The sequence below is a fragment of the Stenella coeruleoalba genome, assembly GCF_951394435.1.
Source record: "Stenella coeruleoalba genome assembly, chromosome: 6".
Classification (NCBI taxonomy): Eukaryota; Metazoa; Chordata; class Mammalia; order Artiodactyla; family Delphinidae; genus Stenella; species Stenella coeruleoalba.
In genome coordinates, this window is record NC_137151.1 from 56,638,326 (window position 1) to 56,659,273 (window position 20,948).

General features: G+C 35.7%; 1 protein-coding gene across 18 annotated transcripts in view; it reads right to left on the minus strand.

The window, feature by feature from the left end:
- Positions 1–20,948, minus strand: part of BAZ2B (bromodomain adjacent to zinc finger domain 2B) — a 384,859-nt gene that overhangs the window by 318,799 nt on the left and 45,112 nt on the right. For 2 of the 18 annotated variants that reach the window (XM_079923520.1, XM_079923519.1), the window contains exon 3: positions 7,485–7,584. The exons of the other annotated variants lie outside the window; for them this stretch is intronic. The gene's annotated coding sequence lies outside the window, so the exon portion shown is untranslated. The remainder of the gene's footprint in view (positions 1–7,484; positions 7,585–20,948) is intronic. 18 annotated transcript variants of the gene reach the window in all.

Genomic DNA, 20,948 nt, shown 5'->3' on the forward strand with positions numbered 1-20,948 from the left:
GATGAGTAAAAAGATAGGCATTTCCCAATTATACAGAATGATATACCGAGGCAGCCAGAATCAGAAGGTTGATTCCAAAGGTTCCACCTTAGCTTCTTTTGTCTGTAATATCTTCAGAGACTAAAACTGCCAGCATGAAATATAAAGAAGCAGCGGCACATGGTGGAAACCTACAAAATTTTGCATACTTGGAGTGGAAAAGGATGGAAAGATAGACTTGAATATAGCACATACATTCTAAGCATTGTAAACTGAGATCTCACACTAACTTAGACAGAAAACCCAAGACAAAAAACACATGACAGGTCAACTAATCCATACAAGACAAATGTCAATGGGTATTTCAAAATGAGGTAGAAATTTGCCTTCAAAGTTAATGCTTAGAGGGCTATTTCCCAGCAGTTGTTTTAAAGTAAAAATATACAGGGGTGGGCTTCCCTGGTGGCGCAGTGGTTGAGAGTCTGCCTGCCGATGCAGGGGACACGGGTTTGTGCCCCGGTCCAGGAAGATCCCACATGCTGCGGAGCGGCTGGGCCCGTGAGCCATGGCCGCTGAGCCTGCACGTCTGGAGCCTGTGCTCCGCAACAGGAGAGGCCACAACAGTGAGAGGTCCGCGTACCGCAAAAAATAAATAAATAAATAAATAAATAAATAAATATATGTGTGTGTATATATATATATATATATATATATACACACACATACATACACATATATATATTTACATATACAGGGGTGCCTCTTCAATGCTGTGTATTGAAAAAAATGTCAGATGGGGTTACATGAGAAGAAAGCGGGGGGCGGGGGGGAGGGAGGGAGGGAGAAAGAGGAGACTGCTTTGAAAAGACACTGTGGCAAATGTAAAATAGCATACATTCTATAAATGGTTTCCTCTGAACAGAATGTAAACATACAGTTTTCATCTGCTTGGTTACTTCAAAGAATATGCAACAGGAGAGGCAAAGATAGAAATTAAAAAGACAAGATGGACTGAAAAACAATTCATCAATAGAAGGAATTACATAATGCAAAATAACAAATAAAATAATTAATATATGCATTATAGGCACACTAAAACAGAATAAAGATGTGAGAGTTTTGAAGATTTTTCAGAATGAAGAAAAATATATATAACATTGAAAAAGATTTAAAAGAAGATGGCTGATATGGAGTAAAAAAAAATATCCTACCTAAAAATTCATAGATATATCAGCCAGGGTTCATTTGGGACACAGATGGCATATTCAACTTGGGACAATCCAAGGGAGGTTAAGGTACAAAGGTACTATTTATAAAAGTAAGAGTGAAGAGGAACCACAGGGGACAGTGCCATAATCCAAGGCTAACAGCAGAAGAACTTTCCCTTTCCTTATACCTGTAGGTTTAAGTAGAGGGGTTAGTGACTGTAATCAGAAGGAGGGAGTAGTGTAGAAAAGGCCACTTTCAGTGTACAGACCTAGATAGCCTGCTGTGCCCCCACAGGGAGCCAGGGAAAATAAATGCTTGTTACATACTCTTCCCTGCAGTATTCCTGAGGGTCTCCTCATTGGTAAAAACTGACCAGGTGCCAGAGGGTACACCCATATGATCCAAACAAATAAGCTTCCTATGGTAAAAAGCAAAGTATACTAAGGAGAAGAGTGGATCTGGAAAGGCAAATGGAAGACAGTCATAATACTGTTTACAGGAATAAAGAAAAGAAATGTAAATTTTTGTCTTTCAATCGAAGTCCATTCACAAGTATTGTAATTACTGATATGGTTGGATTTTATTTTCCATTTTGATATTTGCTTTCTAAATGTCTTTTTTGCTCCTCTGTTACTCCTTTAGGGTCTTTTACATAAAATAAGTATGTTTTCAATGTAACATTGTAATTCCTCTTTCGATTAAATTATTTGATTTTGTAAAGTTTCTTTTTAGTCATTGTTTTAGGGGTTAAAAAACGAATCTTTAACTTATGACAATCTATTTCAGATAAATAATTGACTTAATTCTATTATAGCAAATGTGCTCCTATATGGTCCATATCAACCACCCTCGTTAGTAATCTTAATATTAATTATATTACTTTCATATACATGTCCAACAATAAAGTACTATAATTATTGCTTTAAACACTTGGTTTTTGAAGAAATAAGAAGACAAGGAAAAACATCATATGGTCTTTTGTATTTACCCACACATGTACCATTGCTAGTGCTCTTCATTCCTTCATGTGGCTCTGAGTTATTGCTAAGTATCATTAAGTAATGATGAAGAATTTCATTAAGTAATGCTTGTAGTACAGATCTGCTAAGCAATAAAATCTTAGTTTTTGTTTTCTTAGAAGGAATGTTTTTCACTTTCATTACTGAAGGATAATTTTACTGCATATAGAATTCTTAGTTGTCAGTTCCCCTACCAGACTCAACTCCAGGACCCTGAATATGTCATTACATTGTCTTCTTGATGCTCTTCTTGTTTCTGATTAGAGAACTTAGCTATTAATCACATTGTTGCTCCCTTATTCATGATGAGTTTTTTCCTATTGCTTCTTTCAAGAGTTTCTATTTGTCTTTGCCTTTCAACAGTTTCACTGTAAAGTATCCAGGTGTATCCCTTGTCTTTTTCATATTTGGAGTTTGTTGAGCTTCTTCAATCTGTAGTTTAATGTTCTTATCAAAATTGGGGGGTTTTCATTAATTATTTTTTCTGTAACTCCCGACCCTTCCTCTCATTTTAGCATGTCCATTAAATGTATGTTGGGATACTTCATACTATCCTAAAGTTCTCTGAGATTCTTTTTTATCACTTTTCTTCAATTTGTCTCCCTAGCTTTGAGATCTTTGTCTGCTAAGTCTAACATTTGGACCCAGAGTTAGTTACTACTGACTATCTTATTTTCTGGTATGTGTCACTGTTTCTTTTTTTTTTTTTTTGCATGTCTAGTATTTTTGAAAACTACATTTTAGAGAGCATATAGCAACTCTGGATTCTGCTTTATTTTCCAGAAAGTTTTTGTCTCACTAACTTGCCTGAACTTAAGTTGCAGAATCTGTCTATGTTACAGTGTGTATCACTGATGACTCTGCTTAAATTTTTAAAAAATTAATGTACTTTTTTGGGAGCAGTTTCGTTTTTTTTTTGCACTACGCGGGCCTCTCACTGTTGTGGCCTCTCCCGCTGCGGAGCACAGGCTCCGGACGCACAGGCTCAGTGGCCATGGCTCATGCGCCCAGCTGCTCCGCGGCATGTGGGATCTTCCCGGACCGGGGCATGAACCCATGTCCCCTGCATCGGCAGGCGGACTCTCAACCACTGCGCCACCAGGGAAGCCCCTCCCCCAAATTTTTATATGTTGTGTTTTCACTGTCTTTCACTTCAAAATATTTTCTAATTTCCCTTCTAATTTCTTTTTTGCTCTATAATTTATTTAGAAGTACGTTGTTGGGCATTCCCTGGTATTCCAGTGGTTAGGGCTCTGCACTTCCACTGCAGGGGGCACAGGTTCAATCTCTGGTCAGGGAACTTTATATCCCACATAGCTGCGCTGCCAAAAGAAAAGGAAAAAAGTATGTTGTTAAATTTCAAAGTACGTTGTTAAATTTCAAAATACTTTGTATATTCCTATCTTATTGTTATTGACTTCTATTTTAATTGTGTTGGGTTAAGAGAATATATTCTGTATAATTTCATTCCTTTCAAATTTGTTGATCTGTTTTTTTTAATCATATGATCTATATGTGGGAATGTACCACGTGCACATGAAAAGAATATGTGTTCAGCAGTTTTTTTCGGTGTAGCATTCTAAATGCTTATATGTAGCATATAAGTTGATGTTATATCCTCTTCTTGTATTAATCATTTTATCATTAGATAGTGTCTTTCTTTATAGTCTTTACTTTAAAGTCTATTTTGTCTTATATGAGTATTGCAACTCCTGCTTTCTTGTCATTTCTGTTTGCCTGAAATATCTTTTTCCATACCTTTAGTTTCAAACTATGTGTGTCCTTTGCTCTAAGGTGGGTCTCTTGTAGGCAGCATATTGTAGGCTTTTGTTTTTTTATCCAGTCTGCCACTCTATGTCTTCTGATTGGAGCATTCAGTCCATTGATATTTAAGGTAATTATTGATACATATGTATTTACTGCCATTTCAGATCTTGTTTTCCAGTTGATTCTTTGTTTAGTCTTTGTTCTCAATTGCTTCTCGGCCTTTTGGCTAAGATCAAGTGTAGTCTTTGTTCTCTTCTTTTTCTTGTTGTTTTTCTTTTTATGGTTTGATGATTTCCTTTTATTTTATGCTTGTGTTCTCTTCTTTTTGGTTTTTGTGAATTTACTGTATATTTTTGATTTGTGATTGCCCTGTTTTTCAAGTATGTTAACCCCTCCCTATATCTGCTTGCTTTAGACTGATAGTCATGTATGTTTAGACACATTCTAAAAAAGAAAAAAGAATATGCATTTTCTTACTCTCCTTCCCCACATTTTATGAGTTTGATGTCCCTGTTTACATCTTCATGTTTATCCTTTTGCTGTTCCTTTTATTTATCATTGCTTTCACAGTTTTTTTCTTTTTGATCTGTAGCCTGGTTAATTTAAGTGATTTACTTTCCAATTGTGATTTCCTCCTTCCTATATCTTTTTGCTTCTTTTCTATTTAGAGATGACCTTTCAATATTACTTTTAGGATAGGTTTAGTATTGCTGTATTCTTTTAGTTTTGGCTTGTCTGAGAAATTCTTTATTTCTCTTCCTATTCTAAATGATAATCTTGCTGGGTAGAGTATTCTAGGTTGCAGATTTTTCTCTTTCAAGACTTTGAATATATTTTGCCCCTCCCTTCTGGCCTGTAGTGTTTCTGTAGAGAAAACAGCTGATAGCCTTATGGGGGTTCTCTTGTAATTAACTCTTTTTTTCTTGCTGCCTTTAGAATTCTCTCTTTATCTTTAACTTTGCCATTTTTATTATACTATGTCTTGGTGTAGGTCTGTTAGGGTTCATCTTGTTTGGGACTCTCTGTGCTTCCTGTATCTGGATATTTGTTTCCTTCTTTAGGTGTAGGAAGTTTTCAGCCATAATTTCTTCATATACATTTTCAATCCCCTTTTCTCTTTCTGAAATCCCTGTTATGCATAGATTGGCCTGCTTTATATTATTCCATATGTCTCTTATATTGCTTTCATTTTTTTTTTTAATTTGGCTTTCCGTCAAATGGAAATTTTCTGTCTGGAAATTGGGTAATTTCCATTATTCTATCTTCCATGTCACTTATTCTTTCTTCTGCATTATTCGTTCTGCTATTCATTGCCTTGAGCTCAGCTTTCGTCTTGGCAAATGAATTTTCTAATTGTTCTTGGCTCCACCTTATAGTTTCTAGTCCCTTTTTACAGTAAACTGCATTTCTGTTGATAGCCTTTCTTAATTCCTTCAGTATTTTCATTACCTCCTTTTTGAACTCAGTGTCTGTTAGACTGAAGAGGTCTGTTTCATTGTTTATTCCTTCAGGGGAATTTTCTTGGTCTTTTAACTGAGAGTGGTTCCTCTGCTTCTTCATTTTGCTTATATTTCTCTTATTCTGTGAGTTTAGGACAAACAAATTATCTACTGTAGTGTTGGAGGGCTATTTACATGCGGGAGCATGTCTGCATAGCTTATGTGGGTTTAATATTTTTTTGGTGTGAGTGCTGTTTTTGGTTTGGATGCTTGCCATCTCTTTCCTCAGCCTGTGCTGGCCATTATCCCCTTGATAAGGGGTGTGCGGATGCACGGCCCACACACACGTTCCCAGGAAGGCGGGGGCAGCGGTTGGCTCCTGGTCATGGGTCCCTTGGCGAAGGCAGCTGGCTGCACATACTCCCAGGAAGGTGGGGGCAGTGGTTGGTGCCAGGTCAGAGCACCCTTAGAAGCGGCATGGATCACATGCACCCCAGGGGAGGCAGGGGCAGTGGTTGGTGCAGGGTTGCGGGACACTTGGTGTTGGTGGGCTGCACAAGCTTCTGGGAAGGTGGAGGCGGTGACCTGCACCTGTTCACAGGAACCTCCACAGAGGCTGCAGTCCGCACTGCCTCTGGAGTCTGAGATGGCAGCGACGGCTCACGCCTGCCCCCACTCATGTAGACGGTGCCCTGCCACTTGAGAGCACAAGGAGAAAGAAACTCTTATGGCAAGCACACCCTTCTCCTTCTGGGAAGGAGATCTTCTTCCCAGATTCCCTCAGATGTGGTACACCACACCCTAGCCCCCTCAGGCTGTCTTCACACAGCCAATCCCAGTCCTCTTCCCAGTGTCTGACCTCCGAAGCCCGAACCTCAATACCCAGCCTCCACCAGCCCCAAAGGACAAGCATCTCAGCCTGGGAAATGCCAGTTGGCACCGCTAATCTGTGCAGGTCTCTCTCAGCTTTGCCCTCCACAAACCTGTTGCTGTGCTCTCCTCCAAGGCTCCAAATCTCCCCCTCTGTCCTGGCTGATCTCCCGGCCAGTGAGGAGACTTCCCCGTGTGTGGAAACTTTTCCTCTTTCACAGCTCCCTTCCAGGGTCACAGATTCCATCCCAATTCCTTTTTTGCTCTTTTCTTTCTTTTTTCTTTTGTCCTACCTGGTTACATGGAGATTTTCTTGCCCTTTTGGAGGTCTGAGGTCTTCTGCCAGCATTCAGTAGCTGTGCTGGGAGAGTCATTCCACATGTAGATGTATTTTTGATGTATCTTGTGGGAAAAAGGTGAGCCCCACATCCTACTCCTCTGCTATCTTGATCCATTTCCCCTGAAATGTCCTTTTAACATTATGAAATATCCCTCTTTATCTCTGATAATACCCTCTATCTTGAAAGCTATTTTATCTGATATTAATATAGTTATTCCTTGCTTTTAATGCTTATTGTTTGCCTGGTATAGTTTTGTCCATTCATTTACTTTCATCATACCTGTGTGTTTTTATACCTAAAAGATAATTCTTGTACGCTGTATATAGTTTGGTCTTCCTTTTTTATCCACTCTGACAACATCTGCTTTTTAATTGCAGTGTTTAGACCTTTAATATTTAATATAATTACTGTTATCATCAGATCTCATTCAATATTTTATTATTCTTTCTATCTCTCTGCTGTTATTGCTGCTATTTCTTCTTTCTTATCTTTTAAAAATATAACAAATAATTTTTAATCTTACCTTTTAATATTTCTATCAACTTTTAAGACATATCTCTGTATTTTTTTAGTATTTTATTTAAGAAAATATATCAGAATTCAACCAGAATACTGTACATTTTCATGCAAAATATAGACACCTCACAAGCATACAGTCCCTTTAACCACCTCCCCCCAACCACACTCTGAAATAGTTTTATATATTTCCTAGCAGCTTATTGATTTGTTTTATTATACACTTCTGCATACATTGAAAACCCCAAAGAACAATGTTATAATTTTCTTTTAAACATCCACAGGTCTTTTTTAAAGAACTTAAGAGGATAAAAATAGTCTTTTATTTTTATCCAGATATTTACCATTTCTGATGCTCTTCATTTGCTCCCGAAGATCCAACTTTTCTGTTAATATTCTTTTTTCCTTTGAAGAACTTCCACTACCATTTCTTGTAGTACAGGTCTGCTGGAGACAAATTTCTCTTAGTTTTCCATTTATAAAATTGTGTTAAATTTGCCATCATTTCTGAAGGATATTTTCACTGGACACAGAATTTTGGGTTGACTGAAGTTTCAGTTTTAAAGTCTCCTGGCCACTATGATTTCTTCCGTTGTTTTTGTTTTCGTTTATGGCCACTGATTTCTGATGAAAAATCTGTTGGCATTTGAATCACTGTTCTTTTGTATGTAAAGCATCACTTTCCTCTGTCTGCTTTCAAGATTTTCTCTTCATCTTAGGGTTTCATTTTGTAATGTGTCTAGGCATAGTTTTCTTAGAATAGCCCTCATGGATCTAAACTGCACTGCAACACACCTCATCCCTTGATTTCCTGTTATATCCAATATATCAGTCCTCTAAACCTAGTCCTTCCTACTATCTTTACTCATAACCTGTCCATGTTGGAATGACCAGAGCTGCTCACTTACAAGTTGATGTTTTATAATTCAACTGAGTCATCAGAGTTCCTGGAAAATACTTTAATTCTCCCAAAGGACCATTCCAAATAAAAAAAAATACATGAAGGAGAGATATGCACTAAGATAGAAAATACTTAGTAGCTACATAAGACATCAAAAACTAACCCCTTCTAGAAGATGCTACATTAAATCCTTTTTAAAATGAGTAGTATAATATCTTTTAAGTAAGTTCAGAGGTAAAAGTTCCAATTTTAAAAAGAAGAGAACAAATCAGATAGGATAGTTAGAACTTATGGGGTGATTTCACCAATAAGACAAAAGAAAAAATTGTCTAGTCTTCCTGAAGTCATCAGAGGCCTGCTCAACAGGTGAACATGAATGTTTTCTGCTCAGAGATACTCAAGATATTGGTCAAACTAATAGAAACAAAGGATTCACATATTCTTAGTAAAGAATATATTTATATCACTAAGATCAAAGACTGGATATGCTTATGCTAATTGCCTTTCACCATGTATTTTCTTCACTAACAGCCACTTCTCATGGATATAGTTTGTAATTATATCAATAAATTCTTTTATAAAACAACAAATCCCAATTGCATGCAATATTGTTCAACTCCTCTTAGAATGGTTCACTTGGGAAATACACAATTATATAATCATTCTGTCAGACCTCAGAGTGACCTGAAAATTCTTCACATCACACTCATCCCACAAACCCTTTGTCTTTTTTGCCTTTTTTAAAAAATATATCATTATCATGTTATAGTGAAATTACTATTTAATTTTCCATAAATAAACATTCTAAACTTTTGTATATGATATAAGAATAGTTTTCCGGTTGACAGGAAAATAGTAATAGTAATTTTGCTCAAAAATATGAGCGCTCGTAGTCAAACAATGGGATTTATGGTACACACTTCAAAAATGCTGAAGATCAAAGGGTATAACAACTGTGGATACACTTAAGGATTATCATTTAGTTAATTTATATTATTCTACCAGTTTAATACACAAATTGTAACCTTCTAATTGCTAGTTCCAAAGACTCACATTGTACATAAAGAATCTTCAACAGCTGTCAAAATTGTCTACTTTTTCTTTCCTATAAATGTGTCAATTGGGAAGGATAAACACAAAAAGAACTATATGACTTTCATTAAAATAGGAAAAATAGAAATTAGACAACACTTCCTCCTGTACAGCATCCTGGGTCCCTAGAATCCTCGTGGAAATACACAGTTGCCAGTGATACTAACCAAACAGAATGAAGGTTTTTTGCAGGGATATGCAGCACCTACTTTATACTCCTGATAGGAGGGGAGTGTTATAGCTTCCTGACTTCTCCCACTGCTTGAGATTCTAGAAAGTGTTTGCCAGCTAACCTGATATATGTATACAATGTACACCTAGCATGGGGGAATTTACTGAGAGGTAGGTGAGTTATAGGTCAAATCCCAAGCTTCCCTGGGCATTTGTCCAGAACTAAGCCGCAGACTTCCTTGAAGGTTCCTTCAACATATGTACAACCACACTTGTATTGGGAAGGTTCTTATACTGAACATGGTCTAAGGACCACAGTTACAGATCCATTTCTCCACAGTCTACTCCTTGATCCTTGATGAGTTATTTAGCCAGTAGCCACGAGGTATATATTTTTGTGTATTTTGTAACTGAGGACCATAGATCCCCAGACATATATAGGTATGATTTTACGGAACACAATCTGTTCTTTTTGAGCATTATCATGGACTTACGGCTTTTTACAGATTCAACTAGTTCTAGTTATTATAATCATGGTCTTCTTTTTCAAATTTAAATTATCAAAATTCAGCCAATAAAAGGTCTTTGAAACTGGCATCTTTGTCAGTACTTCTAAACATCTTGGAAAGTATTCTTGCTATCTCACAACAATAATATATTCCAGACCAGTCTTGTTTATTCTGGCTGCAAACATGAATGCAGTGTTCTCCAAACAATTCTGGCTCATTTTACTTGACAATAGTATCTGCAGAAGGCCAACAGACAAGATATTTAAGCTCAGAGAGCCTTAGTTTCCTCTCTACAATGAGTATTTTAGAACACACTGAGCATTCTGATAATGTTTTCTAAATACCATTACCCATTATACAGAATCAGGGCTCCTTGGAGAAATGGCTCATTTTAAGTCTGGGTAAAGAAATGAACAAGACAGGCATAGAGTATCTTGTAACAGAAAGAAAATAAGTACTTAAAAAAATGAGCTACCTTGGGCTTCCCTGGTGGCGCAGTGGTTGAGAATCTGCCTGCCAATGCAGGGGACACGGGTTCAAGCCCTGGTCTGGGAAAATCCCACATGCCGCGGAGCAACTGGGCCCGTGAGCCACAACTACTGAGCCTGAGCGTCTGGAGCTTGTGCTCCACGACAAGAGAGGACTCGACAGTGAGAGGCCCGCACACCGCGATGAAAAGTAGTCCCCATGCACTGCAACTAGAGAAAGCCCACGCACAGAAACGAAGACCCAACACAGCCAAAAATAAATAAATAAATTTTTTAAAAAAATGAGCTACCTAGAAAAAAATTTAACAACAGAACTGCAAGACTTGTACACTTGAAACTATAAAACATTGCTGAAAGAAATTAAGATCTAAACAAATGGAAAGATAGCCTATGTTCACAAACTGAAATGCTTACCATTATTAAAATGGCAATATTCCCCAAAGTGATGAAGTGATTCAGCACAATCGCCATCCAAATCCTAGCTGCTTTTTTTTCCTCCCAGAAATCAACAAGTTGATCCTAATATTCATATGGGACCCAGGAAAACCAAAACAATCTTGTAAAGAAAGAACAAGGTTGAAAGACTCACACTTCTCAATTTTGAAACTTACTACAAAGCAAGAGTAATCAAGAAAGTGTGGTATTGGCCTAAGGACAGACTTACACATCAATGAAAAGGAATTGAGAGTCCAAAATTAAACACTTATATCTACGGTAAATTGATTTTTTACAAGAGTACCAAGAGAATTAAATGGGGAAAGAAGAACATTTTTAACAAATGGTGTTAAGGAAACTGGATACCCACATGCAAAATACTTAGTTGGACCTCTACCTCACACTATAAACAAAAATTAAACATGGTCTCAAAATGGATCAAACTCAAACTGGATCACAGACCTAAATATAATAGTTAAAACTATAAAACTCCTAGAAGAAAACATAGGAGTATATCTTCATTATATTGGGTTAGGCAACAATTTCTTAGATACAACACCAAAAAGGCAAAAGCAACTAAAAAAATGGATTAATTGGACCTTATTAAAATAAAAATCTTTTGTGCTTCAAAGAACACAAGTAAGAAAGTGAAAAGACAACTCACAAAATGGGATAAAACAATTGCAAATTATATATCTAACAAGGGACTTTTATCCAGAATATATAAAAAACTTACCATTCCAAAAAATAAAAATAAAAAATGGGCAAAGAATCTAAATAGACATTTCTCCAAATAAGAAATGCAAATGGCCAATAAACACATGAAAAGATGCTCAATATCATAAGTTATTAGGGAAATGCAAATAAAAACCAATAAGATACCACGTCACACTCACTAGGATAGCAAATGAAAATGATAGACAATAACAAGTATCAGTGAAGATGCAGAGAAATTGGAACCCTGATATCAACACATTGCCGGTGGGAAGGTAAAATGGTGTAGCTGCTTTCAAAACAGTTTGGCAGTTCATCAAAATGCTAAACATAGAACTACCACGTGATCCAGAAATTCCACTCTCCATACTCAAGAGAATTAAAAACACATACTCAGGGACTTCCCTGGTGGCACAGTGGTTAAGAATCCGCCTGCCAACGCAGTGGACATGGGTTCGATCCCTGGTCCGGGAAGATCCCACATGCCCTGGAGTAACTAAGCCTGTGCGCCACAACTACTGAGACTGCGCTCTACAGCCTGCGAGCCACAACTACTGAAGCCCACGTGCCTACAGCCCGTGCTCTGCAATGAGAAGCCACCGCAATGAGAAGCCCGCGCATCGCAACGAAGAGTAGCCCCGGCTTGCCACAACTAGAGAAAGCCCACGCGCAGCAACGAAGACCCAACACAGCCAATAAACAAACAAATAAATAAATAAATGTTCTTTTAAAAAAAAAAAACTATTCGTAACGGGCAAGAAGTGAAAACAACCTATGTCCATCAACTGATGAACTGATTAACAAAATGGGGTATATCTGTACACTGGGATATTAATTGGTAATAAAAAAGAATGGCTGGCATACCAGTACATGCTTCAACAAGGATAAACCTTGAAATCATTATGTTGAGTGAGAGAAACCAGTAAAAAAAAAAAAAAAAAAAAAATCCACATTTTTGTGATTACTTTTATATGCAGTGTCTAGAACAGGCAAATTCATAGAGACTAAATTAGTGGTTGCCTAGGACTGGGATGGTAGGGGTGGGGAGAAGAGCAGGAATTGAGAATGACTGCTAATGTCATTTTGGAGTTTGAAAATATTCTAAAATTAGACAGTAGTGATGGTTGTGCAACTCTGTGAATATATCAAAAACCACTAAGCTGTACAACTTAAGTGGGTGGATTTTATGGTATGTGAAATGTATTTCAATAAAGCTATGAAAAAATGCATAATCTGAATTTAATGAGAAAACAATAAGGCAAACCCAATTTTAAAGAAATTCTATAGACTATTGGACTACACTTCAAAAATGTCACTTTCATAAAAGACAAAAGCTAAGGAAGTATTCCAGATTAGACTAACAAGACATGACAATTAATGACAATACATGAGAAAAATAATTGTTATAAGGAACAGCTGAGATAAAAGTGACAAATTCTGAAAGAGGACTGCATATTATTAGATACTAGTAGTCTATCAATTGTGAATTTCCTGATTTTTATAATTATACTATAGTAATGTAACAGAATATCCTTGTTTTTATCAGATACATGTTAAAGTAAAGGTATGGGGTCATGATGCCTGCAACTATTATTAAACAGATGATAATAATAATAGTAATAATGTATCTGTTATAGAAAGAGAGAGAAAGCAAATGTGGAAAATGTTAATAGTTATGAATTGAGGTGAAAAGTATAAAAGAAAATTCTTCTATAAGTTTGAAAGTTGGGCTTTTTATTTTTCAAAAAACTTATTTTTGAAAAATAAATTTGTTTTTCTATAATCAATTTTATCAATAGTTTATTTTATTATCATGAACTATTGATTTAAAACATTTTAATAGTCAGTTTTATCAATAGTTTATTATCATGGTTAGAAAAGATTTATCCACTCCTAGGTAATAAAGAAATTAATCCATGTTTTCTTCTAGTAACTATATGGTTTCACTTTGTACATTTCCATTTTTCACAGTTCAATTTGGAATTTATTCTGGTGTATGGTTGAGAAACATTTCACTTACAGCTGTTCCTTTATGTGTATATCTAGTTTATCCCAACAATACTTGTTTAAAAGTCCTTCTTTTCCCCACTGATTTTAAATGCTATTTTAACAAGTTGGGTCTAGTTATAGATTTTCTATTGCATTAGCGAGCTGAAACCATTGTTTAAATTATAGTAGCTGTACTGTATGTTCTATTGTCTTAAAAAATTTTTTTTGGTTGAAATATAGTTGATTTACAATGTTGTATTAGTTTCAGGTTACAGCGAAGTGATTCAGTTATACATATATATATATATATTTGTTTTTTAGATTCTTTTCCACTCTAGGTTATTACAAGACACTTAGTTCCCTGTGCTATACAGTAGGTCCTTGTTGGTTATCTATTTTACATACAGTAGTGTGTATATTTTAATCCCAATCTCCTAGTTTATCCCTCCTCCCCTTCCCCTTTGGTAACCATAAGTTTGTTTTGTATGTCTCTGAGTCATTTCTGTTTTGCAAATAAGTTCATTTGTATCATTTTTTTAAAATATCATTTTTATAATATTTTCATGGTTATTCTTGCTTTTTTTGTTTTTCTTAATAAACTTTATGAACTAAAGAAACAAAAAGGAGGATATTTGTACTGAGGTTTACATTTCAATTTATAAATTAAGAAAAACTGACCTTCTAATGATGTTAATAAATTTATATCCAAAAACATAATATGCCTTTCTATTGGTTCATGGCTCTTTTGGGCTCCTTCTGTGTGGTTTTTCTTTTTTTTTTTTTTATGGTTTTAGGCATTTTGTATTGAGTTTATATCTAGATTTTTTTTCTTGCATTATTTTTGTCTTGCTACTAAAAATTTAGTCTCCTCTTCCATTACATCTTCTAACTGCTTATTTTTGAGTCTATGAAGGTGTTAATTTTTTTTTAAATTTATTTATTTTTGGCTGTGTTGGGTCTTCATTTGCTGCTCATGGGCTTTCTCTAGTTGTGGCGAGCAGGGACTACTCTTCATTGCGGTGTGTGGGCTTCTCATTGTGGTGGCTTCTCTGGCGGTAGAGCACGGGCTCTAGGCACGCAGGCTTCAGTAGTTCTGGCACATGGGCTCAGTAGCTGTGGCTTGCGGGCTCTAGAGCACAGGCTCAGTAGTTGTGGCACACGGGCTTAGTTGCTCTGCAGCATGTGGGATCTTCCTTGACCAGGGCTCGAACCCATGTCCCCTGCATTGGCAGGCGGATTCTTAACCACTGCACCACCAGGGAAGTCCCAAAAGTGTTCATTTTTTAATGTTGATTTTATAACCTGATATTTATATTCTCTCATTCTTTCACTAGGTTTTCCACTAATTCTTTTGGGGTTTTTTGGATATAGAATTATTCCCTCTGCAAACAGAAACAGTTTCTCTTCCTTTCCAATTTTTTATGCCTGTAAATTCTTTGTCTTTCTAAAACTTCCAAGGCAATATTAGGCATCCTTATCTTTTCCTGAGTTGGTGGCAATGCTTCTATTGTTTCCCAAATAACAAAGGTATTTGACACAGGGAATGAGATGAATACAAAATTGCAAGAAGGGCTGGAGGAAGAGGTTCTAAAAAGCCTTTAAAAATGACTCCCAGAACAACCCCTCTGAACATCTCCTTGAACCTGCTGGCTAGCAGCAACAGCCAAGAGGAGCAGAAGCCTTTACTTCACTTCTTCCTTCTACAATTTCAGGAATGCATTTTATTAGAGGGATCTAATGTGTATTCAGAATGCTAGCAGCAAGGGATTCAGGAAATGCAATATTCAGCTTCCCAGTCTCTTCAGTACAACAAGGCACCAACAGAATGTAATTTAATGGATGTTGAACAAGCCAAACAACTCTAAAATCTCTGTTTCCCCAATCAGAGATAGAAAAAATTGTATGCATTAGTGAACTATTCTCCATTTCTACTCAAGTGAGGATATGAAGGATAAGTTCAGGGTAAAGAATGTGATAGCAACATAAGTGAAACATTACAAAGAAAAAACCTTTCCAGTTATAGAATTATGAAACTTAAGAAAGCCCATCAAAGAGATACTAAAAAACAGATCAAGTAACTATTTTTCTGGGACAATTCAGGTACACTTTTATCTAAAATAATGTACAGAAAAATAATTCTCCATATTTCCCCAACTGATTTATTATCCATCTATTTTTATATTTCCCAGCATATCAACTTATTAGAGAATATAACAAAATATTAGCTTGTCTAAATGAAAGACTTCAATTATCTCTTGCCTACCAGTGTTGTTCAATATATCTAGTTATGATATGAATCAAATATTAATTTTAGCACAGAAAGTTCTACAAGGATTCTGTTCACTTGTTGATCTACTTACTGTGTATCTTCCCATTTAGCAACACCAAAATCTGAAGCCTTTAATTAAATTATGAATCATGTCTAAATTTCCTCTTCAGAAAATTCTAGGTATGAATAGTTAGTTGTTGACACCAATCTTTATAAGTCTCTATTGACTCTTGTTCAGAAAAACTCCAGTGGCTATGTTTGACTTAAAGTGCAAGTCCTATCTTTAAAATAGTTTCATCTGACAAGCAGTTTCTTAAAATCAGTAAAAATATTTTTATACCATTTATTTGCTGCTTCCATTAGTAGTTTTAAACTAATGTGTCCTGAGTACAACCTAAAACAGTTAAACAAATGGAAACACCTTTAAAATGAAAGATTTTTTAAAAATCCTTTTTCCCTCTCATTTGTATTCCTCTATTTATTTCCTATGTTATACTATTTTATTATATTTGTCACCTTTAAATGAATAAAATAGGGACCTTAATTATGTATGTATGTATATAGGTTAACTGATTTTTGTTTTAAGATAAAGTACATGATAGTACAAAAGAAATGTAAGCTCTCTTCATCCTGAATTTAGGAAACCCTAAGAATGAAGAAGATGTTTAGTAAACTTACAGATACCAGGGGCTTGTTTCTTTGTGATGCTTCATAGCTATTTGTGTGTTTGTATGTATGTACACAGTACTGCTCAGTGTTTTAATTTCTCTAAACGAAAACAGTAGGCTTTACCACATTAGATGTTTTTCATCCAAGTAGAAAAATTAAAAATATGCAATCATATTAAAATTGAGTCATTCAAGACAAATTCAGAGATGGAAATTAGATTAGAGGTTACCAGTAGCTGAGTAAGAGTGGGGAGTTATTGCTTAATAGTTACAGAGTTTCTGTTTGTGGTGATGAAAGAGCTTTGGAAACAGCAGATGGTTGCACAACAGTGTGAATGTCATTACTACCACTGAATTTTACACTTAAAGATGGTGAAAATGGTAAAATTTATGCTATGTCTTTGTTACCACAATTTTTTTAAATGGTTAACATGGTAAATTTTACGTTATATGTATTTTAATCACAGTCTTAAAAAAGTAGACAGTCACTTACAAGAAGGGTTACTCCCTTAAAAATTGTTACATTTATTCATCTAAGATGTAAATATTAAATATATCATAGGGACTTCCCTGGTGGCGCAGTGGTTAAGAATCCGTCTGCCAATGCAGGGACTTGGATTCGATCCCTGATCCGGGAAGATCCCACATGCCGCTGAGCAACTAAGCCCGTGTGCCACAACTACTGAACCTGCGCTCTAGAGCCCGCAAGCCACAACTACTGAGCCTGTGTGCCACAACTACTGAAGCCCACGTACCTAGAGCCTGTGCTCTGCAACAAGAGAAGCCACCGCAATGAGAAGCCAGTGCGCCGCAACGAAGAGCAGCCCCTGCTGGCCGCAACTAGAGAAAGCCCATGCAGCAATGAAGACCCAACGCAGCCAAAAATAAAGAAGAAGAAAAAAAAAATCCCACCAGGCTTTAATAAATAAATAAATATATATATCATAGTCTTAGACCTCCATTTTGGGGCTAGATTTTACCTGAGAATTTCAGATATGTAATAATCTATAATTCATCCCAATTATGCCATAAGTTGGCATAGTTTTCCCTGTTGGATAAATCATTTAAATTATAATAAATGTGCTAAAATCCTCTGTATTTTAGCTGAGCCCAAATATTGAGGATGAAATACTGAACAACTAAAAACCTAAGACAGTCTCCTAAAAGAAAACAAGTGTCAGGCCTTATTGGATAGAAGTCCTATACTGTGTTGAAGGGTAATCTTCAACAGTGATATGATGTATAGATACCAAAGCTCATATAATTATCAATAACCATGTGCATTTGTTTGAAAAGTAAAAAAATATATAGTATGAGCTAAGAAAATTCTCAAGAAATAAGGCAATTTCAACTCCCCTCATTTGAGAGATAAGAAAGGAAAAAAGAAAGTTCCCTTTCCCTAATTTTTTCCTAAGTACTCTTTAAAAGACTATTTGCACAGTCTTTTAATATAACACAATGGTATTCTGTTTAAAAGCAATTCTTTAAAGATAATGTTTTGTGTAGCTATGTTTTTGCTAATTATATATAGAAAGCTAAAAATTACTAAGTCATGAAACTAACATAATTTTAGATGTACCTTTAAAGAGACAAATGATCACTCTTTTTTAAAGTATTGAAAAGAGGATGGAAAAACCCAGAAGAAGAAATTACAATGTATCTTAATTGTTACATTTTATTTCTGATTTTGTACCTATCATTAAATATGTAGCAGGACAAAATAAAGTCATAAAACCATGAATATCACATATTGTGACCATGGAGAGTCATTCAAAGAAATTATGGTTTTACAATATGCTACTTGACCAAAGACTTCACTCTTAATTCAGAAGGTTAATTTCTCCCAAATCCATATCACCGACATTTAGAAAGATAAAAACAAGTACTTGTGTGGATTTGTTCTTTGTTTTCTGCACTCTTCAGGGACTTATGCTTAAGACTGTGTGGAGTTACTTCTGAGCACAAGACAAACAACAAACACTGTATTGTTTACATCCCCATCTAGTGGTCTTAACTTTCTATTCTGCTTAGTATTTAAAAATTGAATACTTAAAAACTGAAAACTCAAAAGAGTTATCTGGAAAAAATTAAAACAAAACAAAAATTTACAGCTAGGAGAGAGATTATTAGATTATATAGTCTCACGCTATTTCAACTAGAGGATGTAATGGGATGTCAGGAACTATATGAAGCCAACAGAAAAAAAAAAAAAAACAATGAAGCATGTCCTAGAGCCTCTATTTTACTTAATGCTATATATTAAGGCAAACACATATTCTGGAGTAAAATGCTTATTAGGAGTATTTCAGTTTAAAAAGCACAGGATCCAAACTTCTTATTCTATAGAAAAAGAATCTGATGACCTGAGCAATTAAATGACTTGCTCAAGTTTATTCAACCAGACAGTGATAGAGTGATATCAATAATATAGATGTTTTATACCCTTTCCATTACAAAATACAAGTACATACAAGATACAAATCAAGTTCATAAGACACTAAATAATAACCCCAAGTGCCAACTAGGTATACACTGGTGGGTTCTTTGGGGTTTTTTTGTATATAGAATTTCTTAGATCTTTTTATCCTCAGAATTTTCCATTCACTTCATACCATAGCACACTTACAACCTGAAGGTAACTCAAACTACTATTCTACATTCTTTTCTAAAATTTGGCTAAAATTATATTAAATTGATTTTCCTTGGGAGTAGATAGTTCTATGAATTTTAACACATGTACAGATTCATGTCACTACCACCACAATCAGGATACAGAGCACTTCTATCACCCCCCACCCCCCCAAATCTCTTGTACTATACATTTGAAGTCACACATTCCCACAATCCCTAGCTCCTGGCAACCACTGATCTGTTTTTCTATCAATATAGGTTTGTCTTTTCAAGGGTAGTTTATAAAGGGAATCATACAGAATGTTAACTCTCAAGAATGGCTTCGTCATTTCAGCAATGTTGCCTCTGGGATTCATTCAAGTTGTTTCATGTATCTACAGTACATTCCTTTTTATTGTTGAATAGTATTCTATGGTATACTATATAATATATGGGATGGTATATAGCATAGTACAGCGTAAAGAGAAATACCATAGTTTGTTTACATATTCAGCCATTGAAGAACTTCTGGGTTGTTTCTGGTTTGGGGTGATTATGAATAAAGAGTCTATAAATATTTGTGTCTAGGCTCTTTTGTAATTCTTAAATGTAGGGGATTTACTATTAGAAGCATTTCATAAGTCATATGTATACAGAAAATGTGACACAAAATATAACTTTCATAAGGGTAAGAATTTAAATAAATACTTTCAATGTCTAAATTACTTCACCACTATTCAGGAATTGGCATTAAGAGGACAATTATTTCTACTTATACATGGGAAACATGAAATAGAAACATTGAATAATCAAACTTCCAGGCATACATCATAATTTACTTAAACACACAGGAAGGGAATGGCAAATAATGGGTCCACTATTTCCTCTTCCTCTGCTCATGGCGTATGTCAATAGTCAATCAAGGCACACTTTGCTGTAGAGCCTTGATGTAGCCTCAGAATGCTCAATACACAGCTCTAGGTTTGCTACTACTGCATAATCAGAGTTGGGACTCCAGTTGCAACAAATTTTCCATTTCTGGTTTTAGGGGAAATTATTCTCAACAAAGCGCAGTCTGTATACAATATTTTAGGAAAAAAAATAATGCTCTGTAGTACCCTTAATCCTAGGTCTATTACCTTCCAAATGTGTAGTTTTTCATAAGACAGAGCAAGAGAAACACTGACAGGGTAGTTCTGGACAGCCATTAGTACCAGAACAAAATCCAAAGTATACAAGGGAAAGGAGCCTAATCTTGTAAAAAGAAAAAAGAAGAGGAGAAGGAAGAAGAAAAGGAATAAGAGGAAGAAGAAGAGAGGATGGGAAGATAAAAAGAAGGAGGAGGAGGATAAGGAAGAAAAAGAGGAGGAGAAGGTTATAGTTCGTTGGGAAATTGTTAAAATCTTATTTGTCACCCATTGTATTAAGCTAACTCTTCCAGTTCTGTGTGTGGCACTTATTTGATAATAAGTCTGTTTTTATGCCTTCATACTACCTATTTGGTAAACACCAGTGTTAGATTATAATAGTGGACTCCCTCCTTATATTTCAAACATAAAAATGGAAGATAAAATTTTAAGGAGAGGTTGTAGGTAAAAATAGTAACATAGGAGAACCCAGCTTCCCCATCCCCCCCAGAAAGATCAAGGATTGAACAGCTATCAATGTGCAGAATTAGCTCTGGGAGACCTCTAAAGTCACTTAGGAAGTTTTAGAAACACAATGCAACATAACAAACTGAAAATAATCACACAAGAAGAGAAGGGAGACACCTTCATTTTGGCTGCATCATCCCATCCCCCAAGCTAGTATTGTTCAGCACCAAGAAGGAACTTTCCAGTTAGAAAGAGTTCTTCTTGCCAGGAAAGGAAGAGCAGGGTGAACAGCTTCTCCAGCCTCTTGGGGCACTCCATGAAGGTACTGCTTTGGTTTCACCCGGCCCAGACCAGCTAAGCTGAGACA